Source organism: Leucopleurus acutus (genome assembly GCF_964270905.1).
Source record: "Leucopleurus acutus genome assembly, chromosome: 21".
NCBI lineage: Eukaryota > Metazoa > Chordata > Mammalia > Artiodactyla > Delphinidae > Leucopleurus > Leucopleurus acutus.
Window position 1 is genome coordinate 19,376,181 of NC_139163.1, and position 16,576 is coordinate 19,392,756.

Below are 16,576 nucleotides of genomic sequence, written 5' to 3' on the forward strand. Positions count from 1 at the left end.
GTTGAAGAGAAAGATGGTCCATTTATCTTGCACCTCTTGAGCTGGATGGGTCTACGGGCTGCCTAAGTAGATCTGCTGAGTGGGTAGTATCTACGTTAATCTAAACTCATTGGACAGGTCTGGGAGGAAAATACTAATTTGGAATTTTCCCAAGTACAGGGAATAGAAGGAAGTTTATGTGTAGTGTGTGAACTATATGTTGAAGACAAACATTAAATGCAGGACTGTTCCTGGAGTTCAGCATAGAAGGAGGGTAACATTATAATGTTAGAATGAAGATGGTATAATGAAGATGGTAAATGGGAGAGAAAAAAAAATCCCATTCTTCTTCCTCAAATAGAAAGATTGAGTTTCTTTGATTGGTTTCCACATTTAATAGGTTTTTGTGACACACATTCATTTTTAAAATATGCAAATAAGTTAAGGATTTTCTAATATTTATGATAATCTGATTCCCATAGCAAACTCTTATTTCTATTATTTTATAGTAGAAAATCTGCCAAGCACAGCAAATTACTGCTATAACTGTTGTAAATACATGCAACACACTTGTGTTCTATCGCATGGGCTTATTCAATGTTAATAGCTTGATTTCTCTAATGTATTTCTTGTCAGATTCATATTTTGAAATGATTTGGTAACTGTTCTTGACTTCAAAGCCATTGTAATGCCTATTAATGATACAGTGAAGTCAAATATATCCTCAAAATACTCTGACTGAAATTCTCACTTTTCCTATTATTTATGACCAAAAAAATTCCATTTCATTACAGCAATGAGTCTCCATAAGGAACATTCCACACAAGTAATTTAACATTTCAAGTTGTTAAAATCACTTTGCTCTTGGCTTCATAACTTAAAATGCTACCCAAAGCACGCTGTAATTATGTAAGAATGCACAGCTTGTCAAATATCATAGATTTTAAACTCCCAATCAATTGAAATGAAGCATATTCCATGGAAGTCTTTGCCTAAATGATGTTCCTTATAGAGGGGTGGCAGTCTAAGGAAATATCCCACTTTTTTTCTCTTTGAGACAGAAGAAGAGAATAGTAAAAGAGGGGATGCAAGGGGAGGGGAGTGAAGAAAGGGTGGCTGGACCTATGCAGATAAAGACAGACAGGAAGGCAGAAGAAAAGACACTTTTTTGACTTCCTTATTATACTTAAGTACTTTCGGGAGTTGACCCTCGGTTTCTGTGTGGTATTGGTTCCAGGATCCCCTTGGTTAACCAAATCCGGGGATGCTCAAGTCCCTTATATAAAATGGCATATATAACTTACACAATCCTCCTGTATATTTAAAATCATCTCTAGATTACTTACAGTACCTAATATGATGTAAACGCTATGTAAGTACTTGCTGGTCTGTGGCAAACTCACGTGTTGCTTTTGAGAAATTTCTGTATTTTTTTTTCAAATATTTCGGATCCGGGGTTGGTTGAATTCACAGATGTAGAACCGTGGATATGAAGGGCTCACTACACTAATGAAAGGTTTGAAGACACAAATTTAGAGCAACTTCTGCCTTCTGGCTGGATTGAGACTGAGATGCGGGTGGGAGCGGAAGGAGGCAAAGAGGGCAGCAGAAGTCCTAGAGAACAGGTACAGGGTAGCATAGGATACAGGTTAGGAAACTAAAGTGATAGCTGACCTCAGTGCTAAAAGGACAGGAGTGGAAGGCATGTTTACAGGGCAGTGGAATTATGCAAGAAAAGTAAATGCTGAGTGATGTGCTCATGGGAACGTTGAAGAGTTCATCTAATTGTCCTCTTTTTTATTTATCGCCTTTCCTACTACTTTTTTTTTAACTTTTAATTTTATATTGGAGTACAGTGGATTAACAATGTTGTGTTAGTTTCAGGTGTACAACAAAGTGATTCAGTTATACGTGTGCATGCATCTATTCTTTTTCAATTTCTTTTCCCAATTAGGTTGTGACATAATATTGAGCAGAGTTCCCTGTGCTATACAGTAGGTCCTTGTTGGTTATCCATTTTGAATACATCAGTGTGTACGTGTCAGTCTCAAACTCCCCACCACCCATCCCTCCTGGTAACCATAAATTCATTCTCTAAGTCTGTGAGTCTGTTTCTGTTTTGCAAATAACTTCATTTGTATCATGTTTTTTTAGATTCTGCATATAAGCATAACTTCTAACACTTTGACTGCAGTCACAATCTTCCCTCCCATCCCCTCCTTCTCTTTCTACCCCCTCCCCACTTCCTCCTGCCTGCTGTCTTTCTCTTTCCAATTGCCCTCTGGCCTCCATCGTCACCCATGTCACCTCTAACATGCTTCCCTTTCTCAAAAGTCCTGCAAATTTTCAGGAAAAAAAAAAAACCCTCTCATCATAGCCAAATGTATTTGGATGTGTTTAAGTTTCCTTCATCTTCTTAGACTGTGGAAGGGAAAAAGAGAACCCGTTGTATGTGCTGGCTTTATCTTTTAGGTATCTATTAGAAGTCATGATATTTCAGCAAAAGAGCCATATCTTTTACTTTTATCTATGTACAATGTTGGTTTTGTGAGAAATCATGAGTTCATAAGATGCTGACTTCTGTGCGGAGGGTCTGGTATATGTCTAGTGGTTTGTGTTTATACCCAGTACTTATCAGTGATTCATTGATGCTTACGTTGCTTTAGGAAAAAAAAATGATAGGCAAGCACAAATTTCTTTCAGTGAATTAGGCTTTACAGCAGGAAAATATTGTCTCAAAATAGCAATGTGTGCAAAAAATTGGATGCATTTGTCTATCTTGCAGGTAATACGAATGGCATTTTGTGTAATTGCTCTTGAACTATGAGTAGCTTATGTTAGTGCCTGGAGTAAAAAAGAGGTAACCGATGTGACAATCTCCAGGGCAGAGTTGTAGTCTAGGTTCTGCCACTAACCAGTTTTGTGCCTTTCATCACTCAAAATCCTTGGGCCTCAATTTCCTCTGTTGCTAAAATCTGAGAGTACTATGCTAGAGCTGCAATGCCTCTTTTAGCTCTCCATCACCATGTTCCTTTCTAAAAGATGCTTTATAAGTTATCGTCATGCTCATTTCCTTCGTAAAGTTCAGTATGCTTTTAAAAGAAAATGACCCCATGAAATGTCAGGGCATTTTAAAAATGAATGCCACCTTGGAATTTAAGTATGTTCAATGTCTAAAGTATTTAGATACACTCTAAATATGGGAAGTGCATTTCTTAGCCTAGAAGCACCTATCCCTAAAGTAGGAATGATATCCCACATTTATGTCTGATTACTATATATTATAATTGTATTCTCTAGAACAAATGCAAAAAATGGTATTTCACATAATTTGAATTCTGAAGATAAGAGATATATAAAGAAAGATGTTAATTTACATAATATATTATGAAGTTTAGTTTCCAAGGAGCTGATTGAAAAGAGAGTAAAGCTATAGGCATTTAATACAGTCTTGTTTAGGGCATACTCTGTGACAGCTGGTGGGTTAGGTGTTGAGGGTGCAGAAAAGAATGAGACAATCCCACAGTCTAGCCAAGCAGACTGAGAGGCACCGTCGGATCCATAGATCCAGTGGCGGCACAGAGGGGGCAGTTGATGTACTGGGCTGAGCTAAGGTGATGTCACATTCATCACATAAGGTGATGCCTCCATTCAGTTCAGTTAGAAAAGATGTAAAAGTGTATCCCAAGAGGCAAGAGGTGTAGGGGAAGAGGAAAAGTCATGGCAGGCAGATGACAGAGCTTGGGCAAAGGTCCAGATGTGAAAGCAGTGTCATGAGTTTGGAGAAACAGAGGTTTTATATTCCTGGAAAATAAAAGGCAGAGAACGTTTCAGTGGCAGGAGAAGAGGGAAGGGAACAAGCAAGGGTGCATGAGACTGATGCCTTGTATACTATCTGAAGGAACTTAGAATTTATCCTGAGTGCATCAGGTAATGACGAAAAAATGATGAATGGGGTGGCTTTTAGCGATATTATTTTAAAATAGTATGGAGAGTAATGTGGTAGGGTGGAGGCGAGATACAAGGACACCAGTCAGGAAGCCCTTGTAAAAGTCTCTGGGAAAGATGATGAGCTATGACCTGTGTATTAGGGTTCTTCAGAGAAACAGACCAGTATAAAAAAGATTTTAAGGCATTGACTCATGACATTGTGGGGACTGGCAAGTCTGAAATTTATAGAGCAATCTGGAAGACTGGAAATTCAGGTAAGAGTTGACATTGCAGCCTTACATCTAAAATCTGCCAGGGCGGGCCAGGTAGGCCGGATACTCAGGCAGGTTTCTATGTTGCAGTCTTGAGGTTGAATTCCTTTTTCTTCAGGAAACCTCAGTCTTTGTTCTTAAGGCCTTCAACTGATCGGATGAGCCCCCTCCCACATTATGGAGGTTAGTCTGCATTACTCAAAGGCTATTGACTTAAATGTCACTCAGAGCTAAATATACCTTCACAACAATACCTAAACTGGTGTTTGATCAAACTGGGCACCATAGTCTAGCCAAACTGGTGTGTAAATTAGCCATCACAGCTTGTCATTTTTTTAATCTTGTATATTAATTTATTGTGAATCATTACGCAGGATTTTCACGTGGAATTCATTCTCTCTCTCTCTCTGTCTCACTTCCTCCTCATATTAATTCAGAAAACAAAATTAGGTTAGCACCAAAAAATGCAAAATGAAATTATAGTCAAGCAATATTTTTATATGTTGTTATCAGCCAGGTTGTGAAGCTAGTCTGATTATTAAAGCGGTGGAAAAGAGCACTTCTTTGAATGAAAACCACAGTAACAGCAACAAAGCTCCCCCAATGATATGGGATATTTACAGCCACCTTCCTCTGTTGCCTCGTCAGCTCGGGAGCCCTGGCCTTTAGTATCTGCGGTCTCCACATGAAGCTGGTGCTGGGATGGATTATGATCAGTTTATAGGAAACTGAACATGTCTCTGCCCTTAACATGTGTCTTTTCTAGAGCAGCTCTGAATGGAATTGCACGTAACTCTTTAAAGGCTCAGAAAATCACTCCCAGCGTCAGAAAAGCCACAGCTCTGTGGATAGTCTTTGCAAGCCTAGATATGAGGTTCATTCTAAACTCTTGAAAGAACATCCTTCTAAGAGGCATATGTTGCTCTCTAGAAATGTTTTTCACTTGGGGGCAGAACATGTGTTTATTTGGACTAAAAGGTCATTTAACAGATTAAATGATTTTAGTAATTATTAAGTGGATAAAATGTATCATAAAGCCTCTTTAATCTTCCTTTTGGAGGTCTTTTCTTTCTTCAGAACTCCCCATTGTGACCCCTGCCTCAATCTTGACCTTCTTGGTTTCATCCCGGTCCCACACTGCTGGCCTCCATCCCCAGTTTAATGTTCTATATCCAATTTCTGCACAGCTAAGCTAAAAAAAGCAATGAAATTAATATGTGACAATAGGTAAGGGGTAGGTCAGCATAGGTTGGTGTGCCTTAAATTTCAGGCAGTGTGTAAGCCTTTTAACATACTGTCCTTGCAGAGAAAATGCTTTGACCACTGATGTGAAGCTAATGGGAGGGATTTGGAGTTTCAAAGAAATCTATTGGGAAGGGGCAATGGGATTTTGTTACTGTTCTTTTGGGTATTCTTCAAACCACACTATGGTATATAAATAATTTCAACTATACATTTCATTTTTTTAAATAATCAGCCCCACCTTGATGTCTGTTTCACATAAACAAGTTTCATATATAAAAACACACTTCCTAGATGTCCAGGCTCTAGACTTAATCTGAATTCCCTTCCTATGACTGGGGATGAGACAAGTGCAGCATTACAAACTGCCTAGAAAATAAAGTCCAGATGAGTGGGGAGAGTGGCCCCCCTGAAGCTTGATCAGTTGCTGGGAAATGAGGAAGAGAATATCAATGTGTAACCAAAACCAAGGAGAAAGAAACAGACTTCACATGCTGGAGTTTGTGTCAAGGGACTAATGGTCTATGAAGATGGATACAAGCTGGTCCCTAGTCAATGAGAGAAGTCCTGAGGAATTTCCTGAAAAGAAGGTGTCTGCCTCTGATTATTATAGATCACCCCTCTGTGCCCTGTGGGAGGCCCAGGTAGGGTAGACAGTCTTTAATATTTATTTATTAGGCTGCACACGAGATCTTCGTCGTGGCATGTTTAGTTGCGGCATGCGGACTTCTTGGTTGCAGTATGCATGGGGGATTAAGTTCCCCGACCAGGGATCGAACCTGGGCCCCCTGCATTGGGAGTGTGGAGTTTTACCCACTGGACCACCAGAGAAGTCCCTATACTCACTTTTGAAACCATCTTCCTAAGCTACTCCCCTCTGAAAGGTCAATGAGATCAGACAAGCAACCTATCCAAATATGCTACCCGTGGAGAACCACCAAAGCAGGTGTTTGTTTTGACTTTGAGGCTGGGACTCAAACACAAATGACACTCTTACATTTCAGAAGTCATGGATATACTTTGAATTTATGAATGCTGATTTTCCTGAATTAAAATAAATTTTATGAATAAGATAAAAGAGCATAGTTGCATAGCTCTTTCAGACTGCTATATATTTATATTCTTTTATTTGATCCTTATACCCCTGTGAAGTAGACATGGCAAGTGTTTTGATCCAGTAATACAGAAAATCTAAAGTATCTTGCTTAAGATTGCATGGGTAATAAATAGAAAAGTTGTGAGTGTAACTTAGATTTTTCTCAAGTTCAGTCTTGCTCCTTGCATCATATCTCATTCAGCTTTAAGGATTTCTCAAAGAAACCTAGCTACCCTTCAAAGAAATCATGGAATTCTATGCTAATTGTTCAGATTAAAGAACAAATAGAAAAACACTTTCTAAGAAGCTCGTAGGAAGAATATGATCATCTCTCATTTTATCAAGTTGCCTTTCTCAGTACTTAAAATTATAAAATATCAACTTTATTACTAAACACTATAAATTAAAGAGGAAACTTTACTTAAGTGATGATTAAAAATCAGGTTTTTCTAAAGAATTGTTTTTCCTTCCCTTGAAAAATGAAGAAGCTTTCATAGGAAGTCAGAATCTTCTTAGGTATTTCCTAGGATGAAAGTTACCTACCACTTACTGAGCATCTGCAATGTACATATTACCTCAGCTCTTCTAAGAGAGGCATGTTATTATCCCCCCATTTTAGTTAGCACTTTAGTAATGCGTCTGAGGACCCTTCAGAGTGGCAAGTCTAAGATGGAAGCCTCAGTGGTTTGGCAGCAAATCCTATGCTTCTTTCTGCTATACTCTACTAGACTGGTCTCTAAAACCGCAAGGAATGAAGGCTAATACACTCATTCAGCTAGAAGACTACATCATGTTTTTATTTCCAAAGAGTTAAAAGAAGTTAACTATAAAGCTTGTAAAATATTAAATCTAAATATCACACTGAGTCTTGATTTACTCTTTAAGTAACATCCCTGTGCTGTAAAAATCCATTTGCAATAAATTTTTATATGCAAGCTAAAGGATTTCAAACTCTTTCTGGAAAGCCCATGGGCCCTATGCAATGTGTACTCCTTACATTTTTTCCTCTGAGTGCTTAGAAATTCATTGTTAGGAGGGTTTAGTCTATTACCTTAAACTCAAGTTCCAGGCAATTACTACATGATCATTTTCATTTTATGTGCACAAGCGTCTTACTGTTCCAAGAAAAGCTGCATATAGTGAAAGTGTCAGAGGTGCATTATCAATAGCAGAACAATGAAACAAATCATGTGGATATAGGAGGATTTTACAGGGGTCCTTGTATACAGGAAAGCCTTCAGAGAAGATGACCCTTAAAACTGAGCTTTCATGATAATATGTAAATGGATCTAGTGTTTACAATTTTCTGAATTCAATTATATGTGTATTGCAGCCCTCCCAAATTGTAATTATGGTGATCAGAGGAATACTTTGAAGCTTGCTGAGAGTAGCTAATATAACCATCAAAATTTTATGTGTCTTTTTTTTGGCTAGTTAGTAGAAATGACATGTAGCTGAGGAAGGAAAATGCTACACAGTTCACACTGGAAGAATTTTTATTGGACATTGATAATTTTGCTCAGTGTTGAGAGGCAGAAAGTCTTAACTCTAAATTCACATATTTCTTTGCCCCAGCTACTTCATCTGTCAATTTCTTCTGCAGATATGTGTGTGTTTGTGTGTGCATGAATGCACTTTCATACATGTGTCTAGGCATAATGAAGAAACACATAAAATGAAACACATATGCACACATTTCTATAGCTTACAAAGAATAGCGTTTATTTTTTAAAGGAGATTAAAAAAAGGAAAGTGGAAAATTTCAAGATATATGTGCATTATTTAATATTGGGATGAGTGATTTGGAAAAGGATGTGGGAAATGCATTCTCTGACTTTGCAGGTGATATTAAATTCTTCAGGTTAATTCTACACCAACATGACCAAAATAAATGATGGATGTTAGAGAAGACAATGAGTGTGAAATAGTGATATTGAATTCCACAATGAGCAAAAGTGAAGCAATACACTTAGGGGCAATGATCAAAACTGAACTAACAGGATGTCGGAAGTGAAATTAACAATGGAATCCAGGAAAAGAAACTGCAGGTTACTGTTTCCAAACACTCTGGGCCAGCATACTGCTGGGTAGCCTTAACCAGAAAGAATTTTAGAAAAACCATGAAGGCAAATTCGACTCCTATATAAAATCTCGAGGTGTTCACACATGAAAAATAGTAACACTTATGTGCATTTGTGTGATATTTATAATAACCTTGTAAATAGAAAGCAATTCTAGACTTTGAACAATAATGCTTTCAAAACTTTGCACTATCATAAATTATGGGGTGAAATCTATATGACTGTGTTTTGGTACTCAGAATATGGACTTTTATTATCAAATTAAGAAAGAACTTCTTAGAAAATTGTGTAATGGTGCTGCCTATCAGCCAGTATGTCACCTTTAGCAGTAGTTTTTTTTGTCCAGTAAGATTTAATTTTTTGAATATTAGATTTCATTGTATTTTGATCTTCTTGTTTCATAAAAGCAATTGTAAAATAGAAAAATAAAAGTGCTGACACTAGTATTAGAAGCACAGAGCCAGTAAACCTACTATAATAGAAAAAAATTGGACCCAAAGAAATCAGCAAATATTTAAACTCAGTCTGTGTCTTGCTGGGTTTAATTGAATTGACTATGTGTAAAATGAGGAAGAAATGTTTTTTAAAAATATGTTTTATTAAATTAAGGAAATATCTTAAATGGTAGTAATCTACCTTTGAAGATTTTAGCAAGAAAGGGACTTTCTTTTTATAAAAGGTACTTTCTATTTTCAAGTTTTACATACTAGACTTTCAGTATTTTTTGCAAGAACCCATTTTATGTTAAGGAGGTATGGGTATAAAAAGATCATGAGTACAGAACTGATACTACAAGTTTACTAGCTATATGATTTTTAACAAATTACTTAACTTCTCTGAATATCAATATTCTCATCTGTATTTAGGGGATAAAAAGGACTATATCATAGGTTTTTATGATGATACATCAAGATAACAAATGTAAAACACTTAGCACAGTTTCTAATACTTTAGGTACGCAGATTATGGTAATTAGTATTTTTACATGTTCTAACACTAAAGCCTAAGTTGTTCCGAAGTGGACAGACTTGAAGATGGATATTAAATTCGAAAACCTCTGAGTAGGGTGATTACCATAACGGTAAGTCTCTTTAGAATGGGAATTGAACCCAAGAATAAATATCACAGTGATGTTGAATGCTTTATGCACCAAATAATGGGACTAATAATAATAATAATTGGAATGAGAGATTAAGTCTCTACTTATTGCCTTTAGGACAAAATCTAACTTCTTTTGTAAGGATTTTAAAGTCCATGTTGATATGATCCCTGTTCACATCTTCACACCTTTTTATATTCTATAACTTAGACATTCTAAACTACTTTAGTCACCAAAATGTGCCATGACCTCTGTGTATGGTACTTTCTATGCCTAGAAAATTATTTTTTCAGGTCAATTGGCTATTCCAACTCATCCTTTAAGTCTTTTTTTGGTCACTGGTCTTCTCTCCATCCCCATTTCCATTCTATATCTCTCTAATGTGCTCCTCTATAATAACATGGCATAGGAGGCATAGGGATAGTATTTAAACTGCAGTGTTTAATTGGTTGTAGCTTTCACTTGACTGTGAGCTCTGTGATTATGGCTTATGTGTGCATTCCTTACCTTGCACGGTGCATGGCCTACATAGAAGGACAATAAATATTTATGAATGAAAGAAAGGATGAGTGAATTCTGAGGATGATGATGGTAAATATATGTATAATCAAGGAAACTCATATGAAATAATTTTGTCAAGTTCAGAAAACCAAGAAGTGGTATAAATTAAGTATAAAATGTTTCAAAAGAAGACTTTGCAAAGTCAATGGATAGCAATTAGAGATATTTACATAAGCACTGTCCAGGGAACTAGGGAATAGGATTAAGAGCCTTTATGCTCAGACATCAAGACCTACTGTTCACTGGATGATATTTGTAAATTCATTTAACTTTCTTTTGGCTTTAGTAAGTATATCTATAGAGTAAAGATAAGAAAATCTATATAAGCACAGGGAAATCAGCTCAGTGCTTTGTGTCCACCTAGAGGGGTGGGATAGGGAGGGTGGGAGGGAGACACAAGAGGGAGGAGATATGGGGATATATGTTTATGTATAGCTTATTCACTTTGTTATACAGCAGAAACTAACACATCATTGTAAAGCAATTATACTCCAATAAGGATGTTAAAAAAATAAAAATAAAATAAATTATATATTAAAGAAAGAAAATATATATAACTAAATGCAAAAGGTTGAATAATTCCTTGAGGTTGCTTCTAGTCCTAAGACACATAATTCTTTAGCTCAATTGTGAAGTTAAACACAAGATTTTGTGATATAAAATTTTCAGTATGCACATTTAAAAATTAATCATTATGAGGATAGCATGTGTATGTGTGTGTTGTATACATAAGCAAAAGCATATTGTTTTTGCAATGAAATGGGGTCCAATATGGAAATAAATGAATGAAAATTATACAAAGTTAGAAATTTTAAACATAGTCATTTCAATATAAACATTATAGCTATTTACATACAATTTACGTATATATTTTAAAGGATACAAACTATTGTATATGCAACCAAATATTGACATATAGTTCACAATTATTTTAGTATTATAAAGAAAATGTTCTCCCTAGTTATTGATTATTTATATCTTATAAAAACCTCAATAAATACAGATGATTTGTATAAAGATAATACTTTTGAGAAAGATTGCATTTGCTTGTCAGTTTAGGTCATTTTTTATATACAGAGAAATCCTCCTGCTTTCCAACTGTAATATTCCTCCATGATAATGTATCGGGCTTGGTGTCAAAAATTTTCTGTGAATAAAATTCTCATAGTGAGAGACTGGGTGGCAGAATTTGAGAGTTATGAAATGGAAATAAGCTGGTCTAAAAGCCCAGAGATGCACCTTTTTAAAAGAAAGAGAAAAGTAATCTATTCAATGTGCAGTAATTTTTAAGAAATGGAAAGTCCCCCACTTACATCAATGGATAGATCATCCAGACAGAAAATCAGTAAGGAAACGTTGGCCTTAAATGACACATCAGAGCAGATAGACTTAGAAGATAGATACAGAACATTCCGTCCAAAAGAGACAGAATACACATTCTTCTCAACTGCATATGCAACATTCTCCAGGATAGATCATATGTTAGGCCACAAAATAAGTCTTAATAAACTAAAGAGAACTGAAATTATATCAAGCATCTCTTCCATCCACAATGATATGAAACTAGAAATTAATTACATGAAGAAAATTGGAAAATTCACAAATATGTGGAGGTTAAACAACATGCTACTGAACAACAAATGGGTCAAAGAAGAAATCAAAAATACCTTGAGACAAATGAAAATGGAAATATAACACACCAGAATTTGTGGGATGCACTAAAACAGTTCTAAGAGGGAGGTTCATGGCAATAAATGCCTGTCTTAGGAAAGTCTTAAATAACCTAACTTTACACCTCAAGGAATTAGAAAAAGAAGAACAAACAAAGCCCAAGGGTAGTGGAAGGAAGGAAATAACAAAGATGAAATAAATAAAATGGAAACTAAAAAGACAATAGAGAAGGCCAATGAAACCAATTGATGGTTCTTTGAAAAAGATAAGCAAAATTTGATGAGCCCTTAGCTAGGTTAACTAAGAAAAAAGAGAGGACTCAAATAAATAATATCAGAATGAAAAAGAAGATATTACAACTGATAGCACAGAAATACAAAGAATCATGAGAGACTGCTATGAACAATTACATGCCAACAAATTGAACAACCTAGAAGAAATGACTAAATTTCTAGAAACATACAACCTACCAAGACTAAATCTGGATAAAACAGAAAATCTGAAGAGACCTATTACTAATAAGGAGATCGAATCAGTAATAAGAGAAACCTCCCAACAAACAAAAGTCCAGCACCAGTCACTCCACTGGTGAATTCTATCATACATTCAAGGAAGAATTAATACCAATCCTTCTCAAACTCTTCCAAAAAATAGAAGAGAATGGAATGCTTCTAAACTCATTTTATGAGACCAGCAATACCCTGATACCAAAACCAGACAAGGACATCACAAGGAAAGAAAATTATAGGCCAGTATCCCTGATGAACATAGATGTAAAAATCCTCAACAAAATATTAGCAATCCAAATTCAACAATACATTAAACAGATCATCAACCATGATTAAGTGGGATTTATTCTGGGAATGGTTCAATATTTGCTGATCGGTCAGTGTGATGCATCATATTAACAAAATGAAGGATAAAAAGCATATATCATCTCAATAGGTGCAGAAAAAGTATTTGACAAAATTCAAAATCTATTCATGCTTAAGAACTCTCAATAAAGTGGGTACAGAGGGAACATACCTCAACATAATAAAGGTTATATATGACAACCCCACAGCTAACATCATACTCAGCATTGAAAAGCTGTAAAGCATTCCCTCTCAGATCAGGAAGAAGACAAACATGCCCATTCTTGTCACTTTTATTCAATGTAGTATTGGAAGTCCTAGCCAGAGCCATTAGGCAGTAAAAATAAAAGGCATCCAAATTGGAAAGGAAGAAGCAAAACTGTCACTCTTCGCAGATGACATGATATTATATATATAGAAAACCCTAAAGACTTCATAAAAAATTGTTAGAACTGATAAACTCAGTAAAGTTGCAGGATACAAAATCAATACACAAAAATCTGTTATTTTCTATACATTAGTAAAGTACTATCAGAAAAAGAAATTTTAAAAAAATCCCACTTACCACTGCATCAACCAGAAATAAATAACAAGGAATAAATTTAAACAAGAAGATGAAAACCTGTATATTAAACAGGTTTAATAAGCCATTAATGAAAGAAATTGCTTTCCTATGTGATTTCACCAGTGGTTGTGTACATTTCTCAAAATTCATGTTTTCAAATGCTAGTGGACATACCTATTTATATGTTTCAAAAGCACAAAACCACAAACGTCTCAAGGAGAATTCATCACTTACTGCCTTAGGCCTTTAGTATTCCATACCTCTGTAAATGACACCATCATTCTTCATCACTCAACCCCAAAACTTAGCCATTCTCTTTTTTTTTTTTCTTCTCCTATCCAAAATTTCCAGTATGGGAAATTTTGGAGAACACTGACATTTGAAAAGTAGGTAGAGAGAAAATATATGACAGAACCTCAAAGGAGTGTCCTAAAATGTAGAAAATTTGAGTCTTATCTGAAGGCCTACGTTATTATATGAGGACCAGAATAAAATATTAGAATAATGGGAAATAAAATAACTTCAGGGAATCAAATATTTTTCCTAATATAGAGAGAAATACGAACCTTGAATCAAGGCAACACTTAACTATAAGCCTTAGGCATGAAATGAAATAAGAAAGATGAAGCAGTTAAAATTCTTAGAATGCAACTACAGTAAGTTAAATCTGAATAATACTGGTGACTCAGTTTCAAGGAGAAATGTCCCATGACCTCACCTAAGTCTTGTTCCAGATGTCTTTCAAATTGTGACAGTCATGCGTACTGGCTCACTGGGCTTCTGTGAAGCTCTATGTGTGTAAAAATACGTAATTTAAATCTTTGGACAAGCAATATTCAAAGTCACTTCAGAATAATGAAGACAGTGCAGCTCTGGCAAAAGTTGAAGTGCATTAAGGCAGCGGTCCCAACCTTTTTGGCACCAGGGACCGGTTTCATGGAAGACAGTTTTTCTACAGACTGAGGAGGGGGTGATGGTTTCGGGATAATTCGAATGCATTACATTTATTGCACACTTTATTTCTATTATTGTTACATTGTAACATATAATGAAATAATTACACAGCTCACCATAATGCAGAATCAGTGGGAGCCCTGAGCTTGTTTTCCTGCAACTAGATGGTCCCATTGGGGGTGATGGGAGACGGTGACACCCAAAGTGTGTTGCTTATGTCCAGTCTACTCTGTAAGATGCAGCTTAATTGTCACTTGCCACTCACTGCTAGGGTTTTGATATGAGTCTGCAAGCAATTGATTTATGATGGCCTCTGTGCAGTCAAACCTCTCTGCTAATGATAATCTATATTTGCCGCTTCTCGCCAACGCTAGCATCACCGCCTCAGCTCCACCTCAGATCATCAGGCATTAGATTCTCATAAGGAGCATGAAACCTAGATCCCTTGCATGCTCGGTTCACAGTAGGGTTCGCGCTCCTATGAGAATCTAATGCCATCGCTGATCTGACAGCAGGCGGAGCTCAGGCAGTAATGCGAGCGATGGGGAGCGGCTGTAAATACAGATGGAGCTTCACTCGCTCGCCCGCTGCTCACCCCCTGCTGTGCAGCCCAGTTCCTAACAGGCCATGGATCGGAACTGGTCCGTGGCCTGGGGGTTGGGGACCCCTGCATTAAAGGGATGTGTACTTTAAAAGAGGTTCTAAAAGATCATTGGCAGTCATGAAGCAATACACTGGGCTATATTTTCATTGTGATAAAACTTAAATTATTGCCCAATGATTTGTCAGTAAAGTTTCTGATTTCTTTTGTCAAACTCAGTATTGTTGCTTTCTTTCTAATGTACTTTTTTCTACATGTAAGAAATTATTATGTAGGCCACCTTTTAACAAGCTATGCAAAAATTATTCCAATAGAAGAAGGACAATATAAGCAAGCAAATAACCAATCACATTCCTGAATGGGGCCTAGTATTGCATATTAAATGTGCCTGTGTTAGTTGGCACATCACAATTTTGATTGTTTATATATTATAGTAATTTTTACTGGACTGTGTTTTTTTCCTAGGCAGTTCCAAAGAAAATGAAGTTTGTTAAAATAGTGGGAAATCAGACATAGTACAATGGAACTGCATTAATATTGGGCCAGAGAAAAGTTTATTTATTTAGTTTTACATCTTTATTGGAGTATAATTGCTTTACAATGGTGTGTTAGTTGCTGCTTTATAACAAAGTGAATCAGTTATACATATACATATGTTCCCATATCTCCTCCCTCTTGCATCTCCCTCCCTCCCACCCTCCCTATCCCACCCCTCTAGGTGGTCACAAAGCACCAAGCTGATCTCCCTGTGCTATGCAGCTGCTTCCCACTAGCTATCTATTTTACATTTGGTAGTGTATATATGTCAGTGCCATTCTCTCACTTCGTCCCAGCTTACCCTTCCCCCTCCCCATGTCCTCAAGTCCATTCTCTAGTAGGTCTGTGTCTTTATTCCTGTCTTACCCCTAGGTTCTTCAGGACATTTTTTCCCTTAAATTCCATATATATGTGTTAGCATACGGTATTTGTCTTTCTCTTTCTGACTAACTTCAGTCTGTATGACAGACTCTAGGTCCATCCACCTCATTACAAATAGCTCAATTTCATTTCTTTTTATGGCTGAGTAATATTCCATTGTATATATGTGCCACATCTTCTTTATGCATTCATCCGATGATGGACACTTAGGTTGTTTCCATCTCTGGGCTATTGTAAATAGAGCTGCAATGAACATTTTGGTACATGACTCTTTTTGAATTATGGTTTTCTCACGGTATATGCCCAGTAGTGGGATTGCTGGGTCATATGGTAGCTCTATTTGTAGTTTTTTGGGAACCTCCATACTGTTCTCCATAGTAGCTGAACCAATTCACATTCCCACCACCAGTGCAAGAGTGTTCCCTTTTCTCCACACCCTCTCCAGCATTTATTGTTTCTAGATTTTTTGATGATGGCCATTCTGACTGGTGTGAGATGATATCTCATTGTAGTTTTGATTTGCATTTCTCTAATGATTAATGATGTTGAGCATTCTTTCATGTGTTTGTTGGCAATCAGTATATCTTCTTTGGAGAAATCTCTATTTAGGTCTTCTGCCCATTTTTGGATTGGGTTGTTTGTTTTTTTGTTATTGAGCTGCATGAGCTGCTTATAAATTTTGGAAATTAATCCTTTGTCAGTCGCTTCATTTGCAAATATTTTCACCCATTCTGAGGGTTGTCTTTTGGTCTT

At 36.4% G+C, this 16,576-nt stretch overlaps 1 protein-coding gene across 3 annotated transcripts in view; it reads left to right on the plus strand.

Annotated features, from left to right (window-relative positions):
* Positions 1-16,576, plus strand: part of SGCZ (sarcoglycan zeta) — a gene marked incomplete at both ends in the record, with an annotated part of 909,187 nt that overhangs the window by 149,013 nt on the left and 743,598 nt on the right. The window lies entirely within an intron of this gene.